This window comes from Nothobranchius furzeri, chromosome 5, assembly GCF_043380555.1.
Source record: "Nothobranchius furzeri strain GRZ-AD chromosome 5, NfurGRZ-RIMD1, whole genome shotgun sequence".
Lineage (NCBI taxonomy): Eukaryota > Metazoa > Chordata > Actinopteri > Cyprinodontiformes > Nothobranchiidae > Nothobranchius > Nothobranchius furzeri.
In genome coordinates, this window is record NC_091745.1 from 4257250 (window position 1) to 4268711 (window position 11462).

Here is an 11462-nt window from a genome sequence, read left to right on the forward strand (position 1 = left end):
TCTTCCCATGGGTTGATTTTTATGCTCTTTTACTGCGCAGCACTTTGGTTGGCCTCGGCCATGTAGAAATGTACTTTATAAATAAAATGGAATGGAAATAAATGAGATGGAGGTAAATAATGTGTTGCCACCTTAAAGTTAACCAGTGCAGTCATTTTAATTGGAGGCTCATACTTGTTTGTTTATAGTTAATATCAGGTGGTGTCGTTTTTTTAAGGCCACTAGCATATGATAGGCCATCAAACTCGGAGCTTTGGTCTCAAGAAAATCCTTAGGATGCTGTTCCTATAGAGAACATCACAATATCGTAAACAATTAATTATTTTATCCTATAATAAAAAATGGATGATTGCACAAAGTCCTTTGCTGTCACAACTGTAAAAACGGGCTTCCTTTGTTGTTGTTTTCTAAGATAATTTATTGTTTTAGACTGAAATGTTGATGGAGGACTTAATATTTCAGTGCTCAAACATCTTTGATGTTTTAAGACACAAAGACTGACAATTCCAATGAAGCTCATTGTAAGTCCCAGATATGTCAGCAAACATCAATTATCTACATTTGCATGTTGCACCCTTGTTCTGCAACTTGCCACACGTCTTCATTGATGCTTTCTTGATTCTGTATATAGCTATAGATTCACCTGCCAACTACGAGCCATTAGAGCGTTACTGAGAGAACAGATGAGCCTTGTCACATCGTCTAGGTTTCATCCTCATTTCAAGTGCTTGTATGAAGTCATTCACACTAAAACAACTTCACTTCAAAACTGTCAAATCTGTATTTACCAAAAAAGTAGCAGACAACTAAAACATCCTTTTAAAGTTGCATTCATGCACACCATTTCCAGCGTTCTGCTTGTGATTTTTATTTTAGAGTTACTTTCTTCATCTCACTGCAACATCTAATGATCCTTATAAAACCCGTTGATGTGTTGTGATGAGGAGAGCAGCTCAGTGGAGAATTTTACTGACATCAAATGCAAAAATCTGCTCAAAACAGTGAATCATTAATCATTCAGTCCTCATCAGAAATGCAGAGTAATTATGTTGCTCCAAATACCGTTTCACTTCAGCTCACCCTTAACCGTCTCAGTTTAACAAGAGTTGTTGTGATCTTGAATTTGTTTAAACTTCTCAAACTCGCCCTCACTCAGAAACAAATCAGAGACCATGTGCCATGAATTGTTATTTTTGACCTCAGTTTTCCTTCACGTTTTCTCAGTTTGGGAAAGGTCTGCTTTCAGGTTTGTCATGCTAATAATGGACGCAAGAGACGGAACTTTAACCAGGGTCATTTTAAAGGTGCATCTAACAGCAAGAACAACAAACAGACAAATAAACAAACAACATTATTATGAGCACATGCATTTAGACGCTGCAAGACACATTTACCGCTAAGTCAATCAGCACCAAACAAAACAAAACTTTTCTTATGCTAATTCAGAAAATTAGCACACAATTTTAAACTAGTAATTAGAGCAACAATGCACTGAAGCTGATTTCAGTGTCTGTCAGATAGTATATGCTGTAAAATGTGTATAAAGTGATTATAGTCTGATACGTATTTGAAATAAACGTAATGGTTCTAAATGATGGCAGAAAGAGCTGCTAGCTTCCAAGCATTTACATGTGATTAAGTCTGAATCTCCATTTTTGGAATCCATGGAATATGATGAGAGATGCTGAGATAAAGAAACCTCTTTTTCCATTGGATTGTCCCTGAATAACGTGTGCCGTAGAGTGGTAAATAAACAAAGTTACTACTTGTTGTTTCTTTTTATCTACAATAAATATGAAGGATGAGTTGAATCTTGCTCTAAGAGTTCCAGACTGAACACACATTTTCTCTAGTGTCAACTCTGTTGAACTAAAATTCATTGTGACTAAAATCTGCAGCAGACATCCATTTGTGTGATTCTTTTTGCTTCTTTTCTGATAAACCAGTACAAAATAAAAATAAATAAGCAGAAAGTCACGAGCATTAAGATTCTGCCTCCTCTTCACAGAAGAACTATGCTGCAGACTCAAAGAGTGAAACTTTATAAGGAAGAGTAATTAGAGCTGAGTGCTGCTGAAGTGAGCTGCAAATATCTTAAAATATTTAATGCCTGAGGGGGGGTGGGCTGGGTGGAGGGGGAGATAGTAACAGATGAGGAAAAAAGATGGGCTCATTTTCACTAAAAGTGTGAAAGTAATGACAAAATGGAAATGCTTTAATGAGTCACATTACACCACAGCAGAACTAGGATGATTGCGAAAAGCTTTGCTGCAATCTATGATCATTTCCCTCTCTGTGGTTCTGCCTCTGCTCCGATCATTGTCTCCTGTTCTCCAGAGTCAGGTCGTTACACAGTTACAAAGAGTTACATTCGAGAATGATTCACCTTTCCCCCCAAATGTCTACGTAGGCAAAGCATCAGTCTGTGTGACTCTAACGACACCAACTCATACTTTGAAAACAACCAAGACAACTTTGTGCTTTAATTTTATTAGATTATTCAGCATGCCTGAACAAGAAGCAGATTCACGTGTCTTTTGTTAGTCTTTCAACCACACGTTGCAAATGATGAAAATATGGTCTTACTCCAGGGCAGTGATGGGCGTTTAAGACAAAACAGACATGAATGTATTAGGGATTATACAGAAGGGCTGCTTTTTATCAGCTCATATAATCACATGTGCACAATGCAGTTGCAATGGTAGATGTGCATGTGCAAACATTTAAAGACAGTCTAATTAAAATCCATCTTAAATATAGTTCTAACTGCTGCACAGTTCATTAAAGAGAAATATGCAAATGAAGATATGTACGGTGTCCCTAAATCCCTCCCTTTCTCTAGAAGAGGGGTGAAGAGCAATTATGAGCTGTGAGTGGGGTCATGTCTGATAAACGTGTGATTAATTCTACGAATCAACAAGTCAAGCATAAGCACATTTAATGCATTTAAATTTTGCACAATTATTAATTTTTCCACTGATTGTAGATTGGTTAAGTAACGTTCTGAATAGCCATGGTCATTTACTTTACTTGGTTTTATTTCCTTTTTCCTCAGTAATCATAAAAAAGTGAATGTGAAGTAAATTAGTTCAGCTGATTTTGAACCTCCTGGGACCTACCGTGATCCGTGAGCTTCTGCTAACTGATAAGGTTTTGGCAAGATTCACATTTGTGTTACAAGTTTGAAGTCATTCGGCAAAGCTTCTTGTTGAAGGCTACACTCCTGAAAACGCTGCCGAACACATTTGCTCAGCTGAGCACATCATTATCTGCATTCCAAACTCAGGCGTGCAGCATTCATCAGGCGTTCTGAAGCGGCTGTCTGTTATCATCGAGTACCCTTGTTTCCCTTCAGAAGTCTCCTGAGTGCCGTTCACTAAAGTGCACTGACTTCTCCCGCGATCCCACATTTAAATGGAAGACAGAAGCCAAAGCTCGGTCCTCTGCCAACTCAAAACAATTGATTAACTTGCAGCCTGTAAAAAGTTTGAGTATTTTAATGTCTTCGTCTTCTTCGTCTTCGTCTTCCTCCGCTTATCCGGGTCCGGGTCGCGGGGGCAGCATCCCAATTAGGGAGCTCCAGGCCGTCCTCTCCCCGGCCTTGTCCACCAGCTCCTCCGGCAGGACCCCAAGGCGTTCCCGGACCAGATTGGAGATGTAACCTCTCCAACGTGTCCTGGGTCGACCCGGGGGCCTTCTGCCAGCAGGACATGCCCGAAACACCTCCCCGGGGAGGCGTCCAGGAGGCATCCTGACCAGATGCCCAAACCACCTCAACTGGCTCCTTTCGATCCGGAGGAGCAGCGGTTCTACTCCGAGTCCCTCCCGAATGTCCGAGCTCCTCACCCTATCTCTAAGGCTGAGCCCGGCCACCCTACGGAGGAAACTCATTTCGGCCGCTTGTATCCGCGATCTCGTTCTTTCGGCCATTATCCAAAGCTCATGACCATAGGTGAGGATTGGGACGTAGATCGACCGGTAAATCGAGAGCCTGGCTTTCTGGCTCAGCTCCCTCTTCCCCACGACAGATCGGCTCAGCGTCCGCATCACTGCAGACGCCGAACCAATCCGCCTGTCGATCTCCCGATCCCTCCTACCCTCACTCGTGAACAAGACCCCGAGATACTTAAACTCCTCCACTTGAGGTAGGACCTCTCCCCCGACCCGGAGGTGGCAAGCCACCCTTTTCCGGTCGAGAACCATGGTCTCAGATTTGGAGGTGCTGATCCTCATCCCAGCCGCTTCACATTCGGCCGCGAACCTACCCAGCAAGAGCTGAAGGTCAGAGCTGGATGAAGCTAGGAGGACCACATCATCCGCAAAAAGCAGAGACGAGATTCTCCTGCCACCAAACTCGACACACTCCACACCACGGCTGCGTCTAGAAATTCTGTCCATAAAAGTGATGAACAGAACCGGTGACAAAGGGCAGCCCTGGCGGAGTCCAACCCTCACTGGGAACAGGTCCGACTTACTACCGGCTATGCGGACCAAACTCACGCTCCTCTGGTAAAGGGACTGAATGGCCCTTAACAGAAAGCCACCCACCCCATACTCCTGGAGCGTCCCCCACAGGGTGCCCCTGGGGACACGGTCATAAGCCTTCTCCAAATCCACAAAGCACATGTGGATTGGTTGGGCAAACTCCCATGCCACCTCCATCACCCTTGCAAGGGTATAGAGCTGGTCCACAGTTCCACGGCCAGGACGAAAACCACATTGCTCCTCCTCTATCTGAGATTCAACTATCGATCGGACCCTCCTATCCAGTACCTTGGCGTAGACCTTTCCAGGGAGGCTGAGGAGTGTGATCCCCCTATAGTTGGAACACACCCTCAGGTCACCCTTCTTAAAGATGGGGACCACCACCCCGGTCTGCCACTCCCTAGGAACTGCCCCCGATGACCACGCAATGTTGTAGAGACGTGTCAACCATGACAGCCCTACAACATCCATAGCCTTGAGATACCCAGGACGAACCTCATCCGCCCCCGGGGCTCCGCCGCTGTGTAGTTGTTTGACTACCTCAGCAACTTCTGCCCCCGAGATCGGACAGTCCATCCCCAGGCCTCCCAGCTCTGGTTCCTCCTCGGAATGCGCATTGGTTGGATTGAGGAGCTCCTCAAAGTATTCCTTCCACCGTCCGACTATAGCCTCAGTTGACGTCAGCAGCTCCCCATCCCCACTGTAAACAGTGTGAGCGAGTTGCTGCCTTCCTCTCCTGAGGCGCCGGACAGTTTGCCAGAACCTCTTTGGAGCCGATCGATAGTCTTTCTCCATGGTCTCACCAAACTCCTCCCACGCCCGAGATTTTGCCTCGGCAACTGCCACTGCTGCACCCCGCTTGGCTATCCGGTACCTGTCTGCTGCCTCCGGAGACCCACAGACCAGCCACGCCCTGTAGGCCTCCTTCTTCAGCCTGACGGCTCCCCGAACCTCTGGTGTCCACCAGCGGGTACGGGGGTTGCCACCACGACTGGCACCGGCCACCTTTCTTTCAAAATTCCTTTTTCCCAAACAAAACATAGTTTACACGAGGTAACTGTTGCAAGAGTTTTAGGACATCAAATATCTTCTTACAGAAAATAAAAGTTACAGCTGTTTCCCAGTTGTGTTTAAACCACCCATCTTATTGGAAGTTAGCTGAAATAACTAGTTGTATTTTTCTTCTAACTGAAATGAAAGCGCAGGTGGCCCGTTAGCTTAGCATATTGCCTGTAAGTAAAACTGACTTGACGTACAGAAACAATCATGTCTTTATTCTGTGTGTGTGTGTGTGTGTGTGTGTGTGGGGGGGGGGGGGGGGGGGGGGGGTAGTATCCAGCTGCCTCATGCACTGAACCATTAACATCCTGGACTCTCCTCTTGTTGCCTAGCAACCGGAGCTACAATATTAAAAAAGTCAGTTTTGAACATCATGACTGTAGTCTCCCTCGAAATATGTATTTTTCTGAAATAACTGATTTGTTTTCCTAGTTATGATTATGTTCAACAATAATTCTGCTTTTGTTTTCCTCAATAAAGTTCTGAGAGCCAACACAATGGTAAACAACTATCATGAAATATTCAATGGACTGGAACAAAACTGGTCATTCTTTTTGCTTCACAAAAACACATTTCCATATTAATCCCTCTTTTCCTAATTGTTTTTCCTCAGCAGGGTCAGTAGGAGCTGGTGTCTACCTCCAGCAGTCACTAGACAAAAGGTGTGGGACACCCTGGACAGGTCTCTAGTCCGTCACAGGAACCCATAGAGACAAACAACCAGTCACACACTCACTCACATCTAGGGAAAACTTTGTTAAGTGGGAGGAAACAGGAACACCTGAGGAATAGCTACACCCTGTGTTTAAATCAAGAAGCTTCTCACTGTCAGGTAACAGTGCAAAGTGTGCCATTAAGCAGCCCTATTCTCATATTATTTTAGTGTCAAACATGTGTGTTGGATCTTAAATTGTGTTTTAGTTATTTTTGTCATTTCCAGCTAGTTTGTTCACTCCGTGTTGTATTCCTGTCAACTTATTCACTGCCAATGATGACTAAAGTCGTCATTTGCATTTCTTTACTGTGTGGGTGTCGGAACGAGCCCCCGCACCGTGAGAACAAACATCTCAGCTCTAAAGCCGACCTTCATCCGCGTACGTCACACATCACATGAACAGGAAGCAGAACATCCATGTGTTAGTAGATCGTTTTGGGCCGCTGCTGTAAAAAAAGTGAGGGGCAAACCGGAAAAGCTTCTGCCGATCACAATTCAACAATGCATTAGGAAAGGACGGATAAAGCTTGAAACACGCGGATTCTTTCTGATGTAAGAGGTGAGTCTCCTCTTTGTTTTGGTTGTTTTGGTGTCGACATCATCCTAGCGTGCAATGTTCTGTGACTCTTAAAAAACAGTTAAAACGGTGAGAAACGCTGGCAGCGAAGGGCTTTACCGATCAGGAAAGGTTGGGCAGCGAATGAGATAATAAATCTTTAGTTTTATGCACCTGATCGCCTCCTGCTCATACTCTTCCAGGGTCCTGTCTCACCACACTACTCCAGGAAAAACAGATAATTAGGTCTAATTACTTTTTTAACCAATATTACCTTTGCACCAGAACACCCAGAGAAAGCATGTCATTGTGACATTCGCCTTGTTCGAGATGAGCAGCGCCTTGCCTGGAAAGGAGACAACAGAAGACAGACGCAGCGAGGGAGTGGCTAAAAGCCGGTGTTTACGTCAGACAGACATCCCTGTAGCTTGCGGGTGACAATGGCTGAAGATATCGCGTTAGCGCCTGTTAGCAACTGAAACACATCCTCACATGCTTGTTTATATCATGTATTGTAGACGTGCGTATGAAGATATGTAGTAATAGTAAGTTATCAGCAGTGGAGTTTTAGTGTGCTTATAGGAAATGTGACAATAAAAATCACATTTCTCTTCATGGCCTATATAGTTGTCACCATCAATATAACATGATTTACAGAATACATGTGACCAACTAACATTTCTCATTCTACCACAGGATGTTTGGATCAAACTGGTAACCAATTAGATCTAAGATCAGGTGAGAGCCAGGCGTTTCCCAAGGTTTTGCAGCCGGTGGAGAGCAACTGCAGCGCCTTGCTCCAAAATCAGCTGCGGGCCAGCTGTGTTGCTGAGTCACCAGCTGCCAGCCACCAACAAGAAAAAGGTGTAACGGTATGAAATGACTGTTTTCCATCAAAAGTCATTTTCCCCTCTCCTCTGACACATAACTAGTCTGCATGAGATATTGCCTCAAGGTCTCACGCATTTGTAATAAACTGCTTCTTTTCAGCTCAAGAGAAGAATGAAGAATGGACTCTCTCCGTTTAATAAATCAAAGAACTCTATTTCAATAAGCTAATCAAACAAAGTGTTAGTCGATAAATAAGATGTGACCAATCTGTATAATCAAAATATTAATAATTACTTTATTATAATCCTGTAGAATATAATAAGTAATATGCAGGGCCAGATTAACCCTTTGTTGTACCCTGGGCAACAATATTAAAGGGCCCCATCATCACGACCCGAGGATCACCATAATGTGGTCACATACAGAATATTTTACTGTAATATGCAGTAAATATACTCAATACTTGAATGCCTGACATCACGTAACCCGCCCAGAGTAACCTTTGACCCACCTTGTGTGGACTGACCAATGAGGAGAGGGTCTTAACTTGAGGCCCTCTCTTTATTGGTCAGTCTGCATGAGACTGACTCTCAACTGACGCTCAGTCATAGGCAGCGAAGCGTCTCTGTGCAGCGCAAAAGCCCGGGTGGACAGTTTGTTTAATATAGGGTGATCATATTTCCATTTCCAAACAAGAGGACAGGGGATCTGTGCCTATGACGTCACACTATGGCAACGCCACACAAACCACGCTGGGACCCATTTTTTTTGTAAGAACTAAATTAATATCAGATTCTGTCAATAAAAGGGCTCTAAAACAATTTATATGTAAATATTTTGCATATTTATTGCAAAATCTCATTTTTCTGCTTTAGTGCTGCAACAAGGTTTTATTAATAATAAATTATTATACCTTTTGTTTTACTACAGCATCGGTAAGCTTCCTGTGCACGATTATTAAGGATGCTTGTTTCAGCTGGGAGATTAGACGATAGGATCAATGAAAACATAAGTTGTCACACACTCCATGGAAACTTTCAGAGAATCCACAAATAGTGGCTTTCAAATGGTTTTGTTACTTTTTGCAAGTTTACAAAAGCAGCAGATGAGACAGCATGTCTGATAATTTAATTTTTCATCTGATAATATTAGAACATGTCAGTAATGTCTGAGGGGCTTTTACCCACACCGTATAACTAATACTCCTGGAGAGGGTATGGATTACACAGAGGCTTCTGAGAGCCCAGTTATGAAGGGGGGGGGGGGGGGGCATTTTGCCTTGGCCCCCAAACTGTCTTGAAACGGCCCTGGGTGTGTGACTGAGTTTTGAAGGTAATCTGAATTGTATCAGATGTATAAATATTACATGTGTATAACTTATTGTTTTATACAAGTAAAGATGCATATTGGAGATAAATCTACCTACATTTTACTTTTCAACACTTTGTTTTGTTTTCTTGTTTTTATTTAACTATTTTCCTGTCCTGTCTGTCTCTCATCTTCCTGCATCTGCTCTAAACTCTCCAAAAAATCTGCTGCATGGATTCTCACTTTTTCACCTCATCTGTTACATTTGAGCACATCAAAGGGATCTCCCGACCGTAAAGCAGAGAGCGCGTTTTGATGCTGCGTCAGTGAGGTGAAATCACCGCAGCACAGGTGATGAGCTCCGCAGTAGCAGAGCGCTTCAGGCACAAATAAGACAGAAAATAGAGAACATGTGCGGACATGAACGATCGTGTGCTATTTAAAGTTTTTTGGTTGTGCCATTTTGAGAATGGACCGTGCGCTGGAAGCAGCAGCCTGGAGCGTTGCGCAACAACGATCAGCGCTGTGCCGCTCTCTGTGCTCTCTGCTCAGAAGAGTCCATAAATGATGTAATATCAGTAGAAAACTTTTTTCCGGCTCCCCTGGATGTGTAGGATATACAGCTCCCCCATAATTCGATCCCTGCTCCTGGATGAAAAGCCGGACATTTTCATCAATACAAGAACCCCCAGTCCGGACGCCCGGGCAGAGAGTGAAAAGTGGACATGTCCGGGGAAAGCAGACGGTCACCCTAGTTTAATATAAAGCGGGAGGTGACAGATAGGCCTACAGTATTTTGCTCGTGCCCTTGCTGCCTTGGGCCCTTTAGAGTTCGTGTGCCCTGGGCAATTGCCCAGTTGCCCATGTGGTTAATCCGGCCTTGGTAATATGACTTTAAATGTTTCCACTAGGACTGATCTCACGTGTCAAGAGACGACACATTGCTTTACTGATCCAATCAGAATCTGCCAGATCTGACGTGGTTTTGGTGGGGTTTGGTAAATCTGTCATCTTTTCATTCAACCTTAAACCAAAACATCCGAAGTATAACCCCCAAATTCCACTACCTCCGCTCCGGTCCGCCCCCGCCTTCCGCAGCCGCTCGCTTCCGAGCTCAATTTTTACTGGTACCCGCTCTACAACGGCTCCGCTCCGGTGCGGAGACCTGAGAGGGGCAAACAAGCATGCGCGGGATTTTCGAGATCTTGCGATACAGTCCAAGCAATAAACGCGGAAGTTAGATCCAAACACCCGTTGTGTGGGAGAAGCATCGAAATGAACTGCTTAATCTGCCCATCATTTGTGTTGAGAGATCAGCAGTGTTTGGATCAACAAAGTGTGACTACTTTGACAGTGGAAACTGTATTTATGTTAAACCTGTGCATATGAAACAAAAAACGCCTTTTGTTTATCGATTTATTGTGAAAAACGGAAGTTGTGCTTGCTCCTTTTCCTGTTGGGCGGTGGTGATTTCTGTCCATTTACTGAGGAGGTGCTGCAGCGTCCGGCAAAATAGGATCGATTCTATTTTTGCCGGACGCCGGAACAGAGGGCGGCGCACGGCGCCGCACTGCCGGAGCACGTCCGCAGTAGTGGAATAGCTCTGATTGACTACAACGGGACCGGTTTTGCTCCGGCGTTCGTGTCGGAGCGGAGGTAGTGGAATTTGGGGGTTAAACTATGCCCACTCCATCTTTAATGCCAGTTCAAAGCGTTCTAGAGAAGTGTCGGCGTGGCCAATCTGTAACTTTCCTCTTCAGCCAAATGAACCAACGACAAGCTGGATAAAATCTGTTGCTGTTCCAACTGCTGCAACGGTTCCTTTCAGAATAAAAGCTGAACCATCACGACCCAGGTCTGGGTCTCACTAGATGCCAACAAAACCATCGGGACCCGGAAGTATCTCAAAGATTGGTCTGGTTGGCAACCGCTGCTTTTCCTACCGGCTTCGGTTCCAGAGAGTGTCCAGCTGGACCTCGACATTCCTGATCTAACGGGGACTTTCACAAGGGTATGTAGGCCAACGGAATGGCGTTGAATGTGTTTATGAATCTCCTAACCAAAGCTTAACGTGAAGACATCACCTTCATTTCAGAACTAATCGCTTCTTCGGATTTGCTGGTTCTGAGCAACATTCCACATCACACCATTCTCTGTTTCATCCACCTTAGTTACACCATACATTTAGTGTTTAAGTTAGTCTAGTTTTAATTTGTTTAGTAATAAATCTTTAAACTTTTAAACGTGACTCTCTCTTCTGTTGTCTCTGAGTGAATATGAAGCTGTGATCTAATCTCTGCAATAAAAAGTTACAATCTTCTGGTTAAAATAACCCAACAGATCCATAAGGTTGATTTCATATTTCCTATGGAATCCTACATCTTTTGGCTTATTAAACAACATGTGATTTAAGTCATTACAAAGGTGATGTCACTTGTCCAATCATATTCACAAAGCATCAGTAAGTCCAGATGCTAGCCTGCCACGGAGCAGGCTTGTTCTCCCGCA